Raw genomic sequence first — 11,652 nt, forward strand, 5'->3', positions numbered from 1 at the left:
GGATCTCAGCTCACTGCAAGCTCCGCCTCCCGGGTTTACGCCATTCTCCTGCCTCAGCCTCCCAAGTAGCTGGGACTACAGGCGCCCACCACCTCGCCCGGCTAGTTTTTTTGTATTTTTAGTAGAGACGGGGTTTCACCATGTTAGCCAGGATGATCTCGATCTCCTGACCTCGTGATCTGCCCGTCTCGGCCTCCCAAAGTGCTGGGATTACAGGCTTGAGCCACCGCGCCCGGCCAACTTTTTTGATTTAAAAATCTGTGTTGTCTGATGCTAGCACAGTCATTCCTGCTCTCTTTTGGTTTCTATTTGCATGGAGTGTCTTTTTCTATGTTTTCATTTTCAATGTTTGTGTTTTTTAATCTAAAGTGAATCTTTTGTAGACAGCATATACTTGGATCAGGGGTTTTTATCCATCCTGCCAATCTGTCTTTTGATTGGAGAGTTTAATCCATTTACATTTAAAGTAATTAGTGATAAGGAGAGGCTGGACACAGTGGTTCATGCCTGTAATCCCAGTGCTTTGGGAGGCTGAGATGAGAGGATTGCTTGAGACCTGGAGTTGGAGACCAGCCTGGGCCACATTCTACAGAAAATTAGCCAGGCATGGTGGCATGTGCCTGTAGTGCTAGCTACGTGGAAGGCTGAGATGGGAGGATCACTTGAACCCAGGAGTTTGAGGTTACAGTGAGCTATGATTGCACCACTGTACTCCAGCCTTGGTGACAGAGCAAGACCCCATCTCTAAAAAAAATAATAATAATAATAAAATAAAATAAATAATTACTGACAAGAAATGACCTACTTCTATTATTTTGCTGTTTGTTTTCTATATGCCATATAACTTTTTTGTCCCTCATTTCCTGAATTACTGTCTTCTTTTGTGTTTAGTTTATTTTTTTGTAGTGAAATGTTTGAATTTCTCCCTCAATTCCTTTGGTATATATTCTATAGGTTTTCTTTGTGGTTCCTATGGGGTTTACATTTAACACCCTAAAGTTCTAACCCTTAATTTGAATTTATGCCAGCTTAACTTCAACGACATTAAAAACTCTGTTCCTTTACACCTTTGTCTCCACTCCTTTCAGTTGCTGATGTCACAAAATTACATCTTTATACCTTGTGTACCCCAAAACATAAATAATTCTTATAAATGCACTGATCTCTTAAATTAGGGAAAAAAGTGGAATTACAAACCAAAATTATAGTAATAATAGCTTTTAAACTAATAATTTAAAAATGTGGACTGGGTGTGGTGGCTCAGGCCTGTAATCCCAGCACTTTGGGAGGCTGAGATGGGTGGATTACCTGAGGTCAGAAGTTCAAGACCAACCTGACCAACATGGTGAAACCCTGTCTCTACTAAAAATATAAAAATTAGTCGGTTGTGGTGGCAGGTGCCTGTAATCCCAGCTACTTGGGAGGCTGAGGCAGGAGAATCACTTGAACCTGGGAGGCGGAGGTTGCAGTGAACCGAGATCACACCATTGCACTCCAGCCTGGGCAACAGAGTGAGACTGCATCTCAAAAAAAGCAAAAGTGGCCGGGCACGGTGGCTCACGCCTGTAATCCCAGCACTTTGGGAGGCCGAGTTGGGTGGATCATGAGGTCAGGAGATCGAGAGCATCCTGGCTAACATGGTGAAATCCTGTCTCTACGAAAAAATACAAAAAATTAGCCAGGTGTGGTGGCAGGCACCTGTAGTCCCAACTACTCGGGAGGCTGAGGCAGGAGAATGGCGTGAACCTGGGAGGCGGAGCTTGCAGTGAGCCAAGATTGAGCCACTGCACTCCAGCTTGGGCAACAGAGCAAGACTCCGTCTCAAAAAAAAAAAAAGTGTGTGTGTGTGTATATATAGGATTTAATATATATATAGTATAATATATAATAATATATTTTATATATAATATATAATATATATATTAAATCCTATAGAAAACAAAACATAGACTTAGAAATTAATCCTTTTTTTTTTTTTTTGAGACGGAGTCTCACTCTGTCCCCCAGGCTGGAGTGCAGTGGCGTGATCTTGGCTCACTGCAAGCTCTGCCTCTCAGGTTCACACCATTCTCCTGCCTCAGCCTCCTGAGTAACTGGGACTACAGGTGCCTGCCACTATGCCTGGCTAATTCTTTTTGTATTTTTAGTAGAGATGGGATTTCACCGTGGTCTCAATCTCCCGACCTTGTGATCCACCTGCCTTGGCCTCCCAAAGTGCTGGGATTACAGGCGTGAGCCACCGTGCCCGGCCCACATGTTTACCTTTATTGAGATCTTTATTTCTTCTTAACAGCTTTGAGTTACCATCTAGTGTCCTTTCATTTCAACCTACAGGACTTCCTTGAGCATTTCTTGCAGGGCAGGTCTAGTAGTAACAAACTCCCTCAGCTTTTGTTTATCTGGGAATGTCTTATTGTCTTCCTCACATGTGAAGGATAGTTTTGCCAGATATAGGATTCTTTGTTGCCAGTTGTTTTTTTTTTCTTTTAACACTTTATTTATTTTTATTATTATTTTTTTTATTTTTGAGAGGGTACCTTGCTCTGTTGCCCAGGCTGGAGTGCAGTGGCACAATCTTGGCTCACCACAACCCCTGCCTCCCAGGTTCAAGCGATTCTCCTGGCTCAGCCTCCTGAGTAGCTTTGATTATAGGCGCCTGCCACCAGGCCCAGCTAATTTTTGTATTTTTATAGAGACATGGTTTCAGCATGTTGGCCAGGCTGATCTCAAACTCCTGACCTCAGGTGATCTGCCCACCTTGGCCTCCCAAAGTGCTGGGATTACAGGCATGAGCCACTTCTTTTAGCACTTTAAATATATTTGCCCTCTGCCTTCTGGCCTCCAAGTTTCTGATGAAAAATCTGCTTGTCATTTTATTGAGGATCCCTTGTATGTGACAAGTTGCTTCCCTCTTGCTGCTTTCAGGATTATCTCTAACTTTGTGTTTCAAACATTTGACTATAATGTGTCTCAGTGTGGGTCTCTTTGAGTTCATTTTACTTGGAGTTACTTGAGCTGCTTGGATGTTTATATGCATGTCTTCATCAAATTTGGGAAGTAGTCCGCCATTATTTCTTCAAACATAGTCATATGCTGCATAATGACATTTTGGTCATCAATGGACTGCGTATATGATGGTGGCCCTCAAAGATGATAATACTGTATTTTTATTGTACTTTTTATGTTTATATGTACTTAGATACAAAAATACTTACCATTGTGTTATAATTGCCTAAGTATTAAATACAGTAACATGCTGTACACATTTGTAGCCTCGGAGCAATAAGTTATATACCCTATGGTTTAGGTATACAGTAGCTATACCTTGTAGGCTTGTATAAGTACTCTCTATGATGTTCACACAATGATGAAATCACATTAGGATGTATTTCTCAGAACACATTTTTGTTGTTAAGTGATGCATGACTGTATTCTCTCTGCCTCTTTCTCTTTCTTCTCTTTCTGAGGTACCCAAAATGTATGTGTTGGCCCATTTGATGGTGTCCCACAGGTCCCTTAGTCTCTGTTCATTTTTTTTTTCTTTTGAGACAAGGTCTCACTCTGTCACCCAGGCTGAAGTGCAGTGGCACAGTCACAGCTCACTGCAACTTCGACCTCCTTGGCTCAAGCAGTCCTCCCTCCTCAGCCTCCTGAGTAGCTTGGACTACAGGTGTGTACCACCATGCCTGGCTAATTTTTGTTTTTGTTTTTATTTCTCGTAGAGACAGGGTTTTGCTAAACATGTTGCCCAGGCTGGTCTTGAACTCCTGGGATTAAGTGACCCACCTGCCTCAGCCTCCCAAGGTTCTGGGATTACAGGTGAGAGCCACTGTGCCTGGCCTTTTTGTTAATATTTCCACTTCATTCATATGTTTTTCTTGACTTCTTCCATGTCTTCCTTTAGTGCTTGAGTTCTTTAAGATAATTGTTTTAATTCTTTGTCTAGTAGCCATGCTATTAAGATTATTTTTAGGGAAAATTTCTTTTCTTTTTTTTTAGATGGAGTCTCGGTCTGTCTCCCAGGCTGGAGTGCAGTGGCATGATCTTGGCTTACTGCAACCTCTGCCTCCCGGTTTCAAGTGATTCTCCTGCCTTAGCCTCCCAAGTAGCTGAGATTACAGGCGCCCTCCACCACATTAGGATAATTTTTGTATTTTTGGTAGAGACAGGGATTTCACCATGTTGTCCAGGCTGGTCTGAAACTCCTGACCTCAGGTGATCTACCCGCCTTGGCCTCCCAAAGTGTTGGGATTATATGTGTGAGCCACCATGCCCAGCTTTTCTGAGATAGTTTCTGTTGATTTATTTTTGTTTTCATTTGGATTGGCCATACTTTCCTGTTTCTTTGTATGCCTTATGAACTTTTGTTGAAAACTGGACATTTGAATCTAATAATGTGGTAACTCTGGAAATCAGACTCTCCTCCTTCCCCAGGGTTTGCTGGGTTTTGTTTGTTTTCTTTTCTACTGTTGTAGGCTGTCTCTGTTCCAAGGCTCAGCTGGGGTATAAACTTAAGGTCTTCTTGGGACCCTTCTGAGCCTTTCTTTGGCATTTATGGTCACTTTCTAATTTCCCCAGTATATACAGTTGTTTTGAATGTCCTAGTGTTTCATGTTTGGCTCCTAAGAAGAGAAAAAGAAATAAATTCAGAGGGAAAAAAGGCACCAGCTCTTTAAATCCCTGGAAGTCACTTCAGTCAGAGGGGGAGGGGCTTGCAACAATGTGGGGAGGGGCCATGACAACAGCTGCTGCTGCTTTGTCTGCCCCTCAGGATCCATTGCTGCTTAACAAGTGACCACAAACTTCATGACTCTCTTATCATCTGGCCGTTTTTGTGGGTCAGGAGTCCTGGCACAGTCTAAATGGATCCTCTGGCTCAGCACCTCTTACAAGGCTAATGCCAAGGTGTTTCAGCCAGGGCTGCATTCTCATCTCCAGGATTGACTGGGGAAGGATGCACCTGCAAGCTCCCATACTTGTTGATGAAATTCAGTTCCTTGTGGGCAGTTGGGCTGAGGGTCCTCATGTCTTGCTAGCTGTCAATCTTGCTACATGAGCCTCTGCCTAGGACATCTTGCAACATGGCAGCCTAATTCATCAAAGCCTGCAGGGGAGTCTGCCATCAAGACAAAGGTAGCAATCTTATGTAACATAATTATGGGAATGATGGACATCCCATTATGTTCGCTGTGTTCTCTTGGTGAGAAGCAAGTCACAGGACCCACCCACACTCAAGGGGAAAGAATTACACAAGGCATGAGTACCAGGAGCAAGAATAACCCGGGCCATTATAGAACTTTCTCCCACAGCACCATAAATCAGTCACTGATTCAAAGCATATACTATGTCCCATAAGATACAATGATATATTCTCAGGATACAATCTCCCAACTGGCACTGCAACCAGGTCTTAAGGCCACTAAACCATTCTATCACGCCAGCTGCCTCTAGAGCCAGGACACCTAGTAACACCAGTGCATTCCATGGGCAAGAAGTTAGCTGGAAAATAAGTTCCTTAGTCAGCATCAATGTTGTGTATGTTACTATGATGTGGAATAAATATTTTATTTTATTTATTTATTTATTGAGATGGAGTCTTGCTCTGTCCCCAGGCTGGAGTACAATGGCGTGATCTTGGCTCACTGCAACATCCGCCTCCGAGGTTCAAGCAATTCTTGTGCCTCGGCCTCCCAAGTAGCTGGGATTACAGGTGCCCACTACCACGCCAGGCTAATTTTTGTATTTTTAGTAGAGACGGGGTTTCATCATGTTGGCCAGACTGGTCTGTGGATGGCACTCTTTACCTCAAGTGATCCGCCTGCCTTGGCCTCCCAAAGTGCTGGGATTACAGGTGTGAGTCACCATGCCTGGCTGGAATAGATATTTTATAAATTCATGGTGGCATGGGCAAAATCATTGCAGTCAAGAACAAATTCATATCTAGAATCCATTCCTCCAGTGAGGACACACAGTGCCCCTTCGTGATGGAAAGGGTTCAGTGTGGTCAGCCTGCTGGCAGGTGGCTGAGCCCCCAGAAGTGGAGCTATGCTGGGGGCTGGGTGTCCATCTCTGCTGCTGGAAGGTTCAGCATTCAGTGGTGGCAGCCTTGAGGGGAGGAAGATCTATATTGCAGAGCCAATGCAAAGCCCCCATCTCTGCTGCTGCTCATTGATAAAGCATGAAGGTGGCTGGAAAGTGTGACTGCCATCCACAGTGCATGGCGTCATCCTCCTGATGATCCCTCTTGGTACGTCTCCCCAAAATGCATGACTCTGGTGGACATTTGCAAAGGTGCACATCATCTTCACATTCTGTGCTGTTCACCTACATCCTCTTTCCCAGATGTCCTTCTTACCAATCTTCCAAGCCTGCTCTTTTTGGTATCTAGCCAAACCGTTAACTATCACCAGGAACAAAGTCAATATGTTCTTCCATGGATCTCTTAGTCCCGACAAAATAGACAACAAAATTCACCGCTCAAAGTGCTTCTCATTGCCAGGCACACTCCTGACAAGGCTGGAGCTCAGTACACCCCGAGGGACTGTCTGAGAACCAGGGCTGCTTTTCCTTCCTTGTCAGTCAGGTGACTATGAGGAGCTTCCCGTGATGCCATTGGTGTGGATCAAGAGGGAGGAGGTGATGGAGGAGCACTCCGTGTCACAGGCAGCTGAGCTGCCAGGACCTTTGCAAACCCAGTTTCTTATGTTTCGTCTTCATTTGATGATGAATTGCTGGTACACACGCCCAACCTCATGGCTCGGTGGGTCTGGTACCATCAGTTCATGATGACTATCCCAAATTGTGTAGTTATTGGATGTCTTATGATTAGGCATCAGTGCTTGCCAGGGCCCCATAGCAAACCAGAGTTTGTTTCTCAAAAGAAGAATAGCTTAGGCTCACGCCTGTAATCCCAGCACTTTGGGAAGCTGAGGCAGGAGGATTGCTTGAGCCCAGGAGTTTCAGACCAGCCTGGGCAATGCAGTGAGACACTGTCTCTACTAAAAAAGTTAAAAAAAAAAATAGCTGGGTGTGGTGGTACACACTTTTAGTCCTAGCCACTTGGGAGGCTGAGACAAGAGGACTGCTTGAGCATTGGGAGGTCAAGGCTGCAGTGAGCTGTGATTGCACCACTGCTCTCCAGCCTGGGTGACAGAATAGCACCCTGTCTTTAAAAAAAAAAAAAAAAAAAGTTTTATGCACAAGAGGGCGTGACTGCTCTAAAACTCTAGGGTTCTGTGCTGTGATTTTCTTACTGGGTTTCTCCAGAAGCTTCAAACAGTATTCATTTGTGCAACTGGCAGTCTGAGTGTCACTGATCTATTGGGTCATAAGGCTCAAGTGGTAAAGCAGGTGGCATTGAATGCTGGTCTTACTGCACAGCCTTTTCTTGCCTAGGGGCCGACTCAAAGCCAGCAGACCATGAACTACTTAGTGAAATGGGTTGCAGGGCTCCGGTGTTGCCTTTGAAAAAGCACATAGGCCTGCAGATATGCCCGGTTTATAGTGGCAGGTAGTGTAAGGTACACAATGTGTCTTTCATCTTAATTTTTTTTTTTTTTTTTTTTTAGAGATGGCATCTCACTGTGTCACCCACTCTGGAGTGGCATGATCATAGCTCATGGCAGCCTAGAACTCCTGGGCTCAAGCAATTCTCCCACCTCAGCCTTTTGAGTAGCTGGGATTTTACAGGCCACTGTGCCTGGTGTATTTCATCTTTTAGGTGATATTCTAACATGCCCCAGGCTATTGGATTCCTAGAAACTTCACTGACATTGTAGGACCCTGAATTTTCATGGTTTGCATGAAAAGATCATTTCTTACTCAGGCATCCAAGGTGTTTGCTACTCTGTGTTCATTTAGTCCAATCAGGATAAGTTCACCAATATAGTGTATCAGTTCATGCTTGTGGGGGTCAAGCCAATAAAGATCTCTGGATTAGATTACCTCAGAGAGTGGGCACTGACCCAGCAGTGAGACAAGAATGTGAGGGTATTTCGTCAGCCCTATTAAGTAAAAGCAAACTATTTCTGGTTGTCCTTGCAAATTATTATTTTTTCACATTCTAAAAGGCAAAACAGGCTGGGCGCAGTGGCTCACGCCTGTAATCCCAACACTTTGGGAGGCCAAGGCGGGTGGATCACCTGAGGTCAGGAGTTCGAGGCCAGCCTGACCAACATGGAGAAACTCCATCTCTACTAAAAATACAAAATTAGCTGGGCATGGTGGCACATGCCTGTAGTGCTAGCTACTTGGGAGGCTGAGGCAGGAGAATTGCTTGAACCTGGGAGGCGGAGGTTATGGTAAGCCAAGATTGCGCTACTGCATTCCAGCCTGACAACAGAGCGAGACTCCATATTAAAAAAAAAAAAAAAAGGCCGGGCGCGGTGGCTCATGCCTGTAATCCCAGCACTTTGGGAGGCCGAGACGGGCGGATCACGAGGTCAGGAGATCGAGACCATCCTGGCTAACACGGTGAAACCCTGTCTCTACTAAAAAAATACAAAAATTAGCCGGGTGCGGTGGCGGGCGCCTGTAGTCCCAGCTATACTGGAGGCTGAGGCAGGAGAATGGCTTGAACCCGGGAGGCGGAGCTTGCAGTGAGCCGAGATTGCGCCACTGCACTCCAGCCTGGGCGACAGGGCGAGACTCCGTCTCAAAAAAAAAAAAAAAAAAAAAAAAGATGAAACATTTTATCTGGGTGAAGGGATGATTTAACTCATGAAACTCGAGAACACAAGAACAACAAAAATACTTTCCTTGAACATTTTTAGCTAGAATGACCATTATGTAGCCATTATGTAGGCATTCTCCTACATAAAACATTATTATTTTCCCACTACTCCAAAGGAATCCAATAAATAATTTTACAGTGAAGGGGCCTGGACCAAAACTGAAAGTGACACCTGGCCCCCGAGAAACATGAATCACAGGTCCCTGTGCAGGTCCCAGCGTCCAGTCCTCCAAGAACCAGCACTGCTGGAGCCTGGCTGTGGTTTCTTCCTTCCCCGATGGGACCAGCTGGAGGTTCACAGCGGCCAAAGATGACAACACGAGAGGTGGTCAAAACCAAGGTTTCCTTGCGCTTCCTTTGTCTTCTTCCATGGCCTGGCCTGAGTGCTGCAGCTGGGCCCCAGGAGACGAGCTCCTCACCCAAGCTGGAGAGCATCTGCTGTGCCCGCCATGCCAAGAAGAGCTCCGGTGGGCTTTCTCCGTAGCATTTCCTTGCGATGGCGTCCCAGCTGGTGGGATGAGGCTCTGGGATGAGGTCCTGCATTTGGCCGGATATGACTCATTACTTATCTTCGACTGCCATGAAGAGGTTCTGGAACACCACGATGCTCCAGGAGAAGCTGCTGGCTGGGCTGCAGGCAGCAAGAGACATGGCCAGCAGCCATCACAGCAGTACTGCTTCACACTAGGGATGTGGACGTTACAGTCCTTCACCAGCAAATCCCTCCTCTCACAAACATAGCCTGGTTCATCCATGATGAGGCGCTTCCCTTGAACAGAGTTCCAGCCCTGATTGCTCAGGCGACTGCTACTGCCCAGGTTAACCTGCACTTTCCATGGGCTGGGCTGGTCGTGGTCTTGAGCCTGGAGGAGAGTCCTATGTCTCACTCCCTCTCTTCCCGCCTGAAGGTGCTGCTGAGGACATGGACGAGGATAGCCTGGGCAAGGGCCCCACATGCCCAGCAGCCCCATCCTTGTGAATTATTACAGGAAGAAAAGCGTTTTCCAGCCAGTGGCCCACTCCAGGTGCCAGGGGTCATGTTGGTTTGCTCCGGAAAATATATCACATCTGTAGCAGCAGGTGCAGTTGGAATAGCCACCTGCTGAGCTTTGTGAAAATCCACAGACGTTCTCCAGGGATGCCCACCTTCCGCCTCGCCCAGCTAGGGAGTCAAGTGGGGCTGTGCTGGAGATCACCAGCCCTGCATCTTTCACATCTTTTGGGGGTAGCACTAACCTTGGCAGTTTCACCAGACGTGCAGATTTGAGTTCATTAGCCTGGTAGGAAAGACAAATTGCAGGACTTCCATTTAACTTCTTATAGCATGACAGCAATAACCCTGTGGGTCGCAGAGCTGATGCGAGGATGCCGCCAGTTTCTCGGATGTCTTTTTAGCCACACACTCAGGAACTTTTACAAAGTGACCACAGGCAGGCTCTGCAGAACTCCCAGGCCCAGCTTGAGATGAACTTGGACCACAAATGCATGATCCCTGACCGTCAGCCGCCACTGTAACTGGTGGACCACCATGGTGTTTTGGGGCCCCAGAATTTGGCACTCACCAAAATCAGTGTTCTGTGGGCCCTGAAAGCGCAGGATGTCGCCCTTGTCTGGAGCACCCCACTGAAGGGGCAGTGGCTCCCGTGGGGAGGGCTGGGAGGGCAAGTCCTGAGCACCTGAGAGCCCAGGGGGCCTGGCTTCCTTGTCAACCACAGGTGAGGACAAGGACAGGAAAAACCAGATTAGCTGCACAGCTGTGTCTTTTAGGGTCTGTCTCCTGGCACGTTCTGGTGCCAAGTACTGCATCTATCAGAGTACGGTCTGGAAACAGAAAACTTACTACCTTTAAGTATTTAAAATTGTAAGGCTTGCACGGTGGCTCATGCCTGTAATCCCAGCTCTTTGGGAGGCTGAGTCAGGTGGATCGCTGGAGCGCAGGAGTTCAAGACCAGCCTGGGCAACATGGTGAGATCTCGTCTCTACAAAAAAAAAAAAAAAAGCGAGCGTTGATAGTGGCAGGTGCCCCTAGTCCCAGCTTCTGGGGAGGCTGAGGTGGGAGGACCGGTTGAGTCTGCGAGCTGAGGCTGCAGTGAACCCTGAGCGTGACACTGCAGTCCAGCCTGGGCGACAGAGGGAGACCCTGTGTCCAAAATAAATACAATAAATACTAAAGTTTTTATGAAGAATGGCCAAACAGCAATTATAAGTCTAAAGTAACAAGAGCTCCCTGAGCTCCCACGGAGCTGATCCCGGAAGCAGCGATGCCCGAGTGGGAGCAGAGGGGCAGGGGGGTTTTCTGCGTTCTGCATCGCGGCGGGGCCCTCCCAGGAGCCGGTCACCGCCGCGCAGGCGGCACAGGAGACACAGGAGAGCCGGGGCACGGCCCAGCGCGGTGGCATGGGGCCGACTTTGGATTTAGGAAGACTTCGCGGGGCGGGACCAGGTGCCGAGCGCAGGAGCAGCGTGGCCGGGACCTCCCAGTGCACGCCGAGGACCGTCAGGGAGGCGCGCGGGCCCGGAAGACCCAGCCTGAACCAGGGCATCAATGCGGGTTTCGCCAGGAGCAGCAGAGCGCGGAGCGGAGACTCCCGGGGCGCAGAGCCAGGTGGGGCTGGAGGTGGAACCGTCCCCGGAGCCGCGCGCCGGAGAAGGGACCCAGAGCATCTCCCGCGGGCGCCCCGCACCTCCGGCTTCCCCCGCCACGCTTTATCCCCGAGGCCCCGCGCCAGCCTAGTAGCCGGACCGCCTCGTGTCTCCCCTGGGAGGCCCGGAGACGCCCGGCCCCTGACTGCTGCTCCGCCCCGGGAAGCTGCGCGCCGACGGGATGCCTCCGACTCAGACCCTGTCTTGCTTTTGCTTTTCTTTTCTTTTCTTTCTTTCTTTTTTTTTTTTTTTTTTTTTTTTTTTTTTTTTGAGACGGA

General features: G+C 47.6%; 1 pseudogene; it reads right to left on the reverse strand.

Annotated features, from left to right (window-relative positions):
• The window catches only part of LOC112630216, an 18,187-nt pseudogene extending 6,913 nt beyond the window's left edge, over positions 1-11,274 (reverse strand).
• Positions 11,275-11,652: the final 378 nt, after the last annotated feature.

The sequence above is a fragment of the Theropithecus gelada genome, chromosome 8 (genome assembly GCF_003255815.1).
Source record: "Theropithecus gelada isolate Dixy chromosome 8, Tgel_1.0, whole genome shotgun sequence".
Classification (NCBI taxonomy): Eukaryota; Metazoa; Chordata; class Mammalia; order Primates; family Cercopithecidae; genus Theropithecus; species Theropithecus gelada.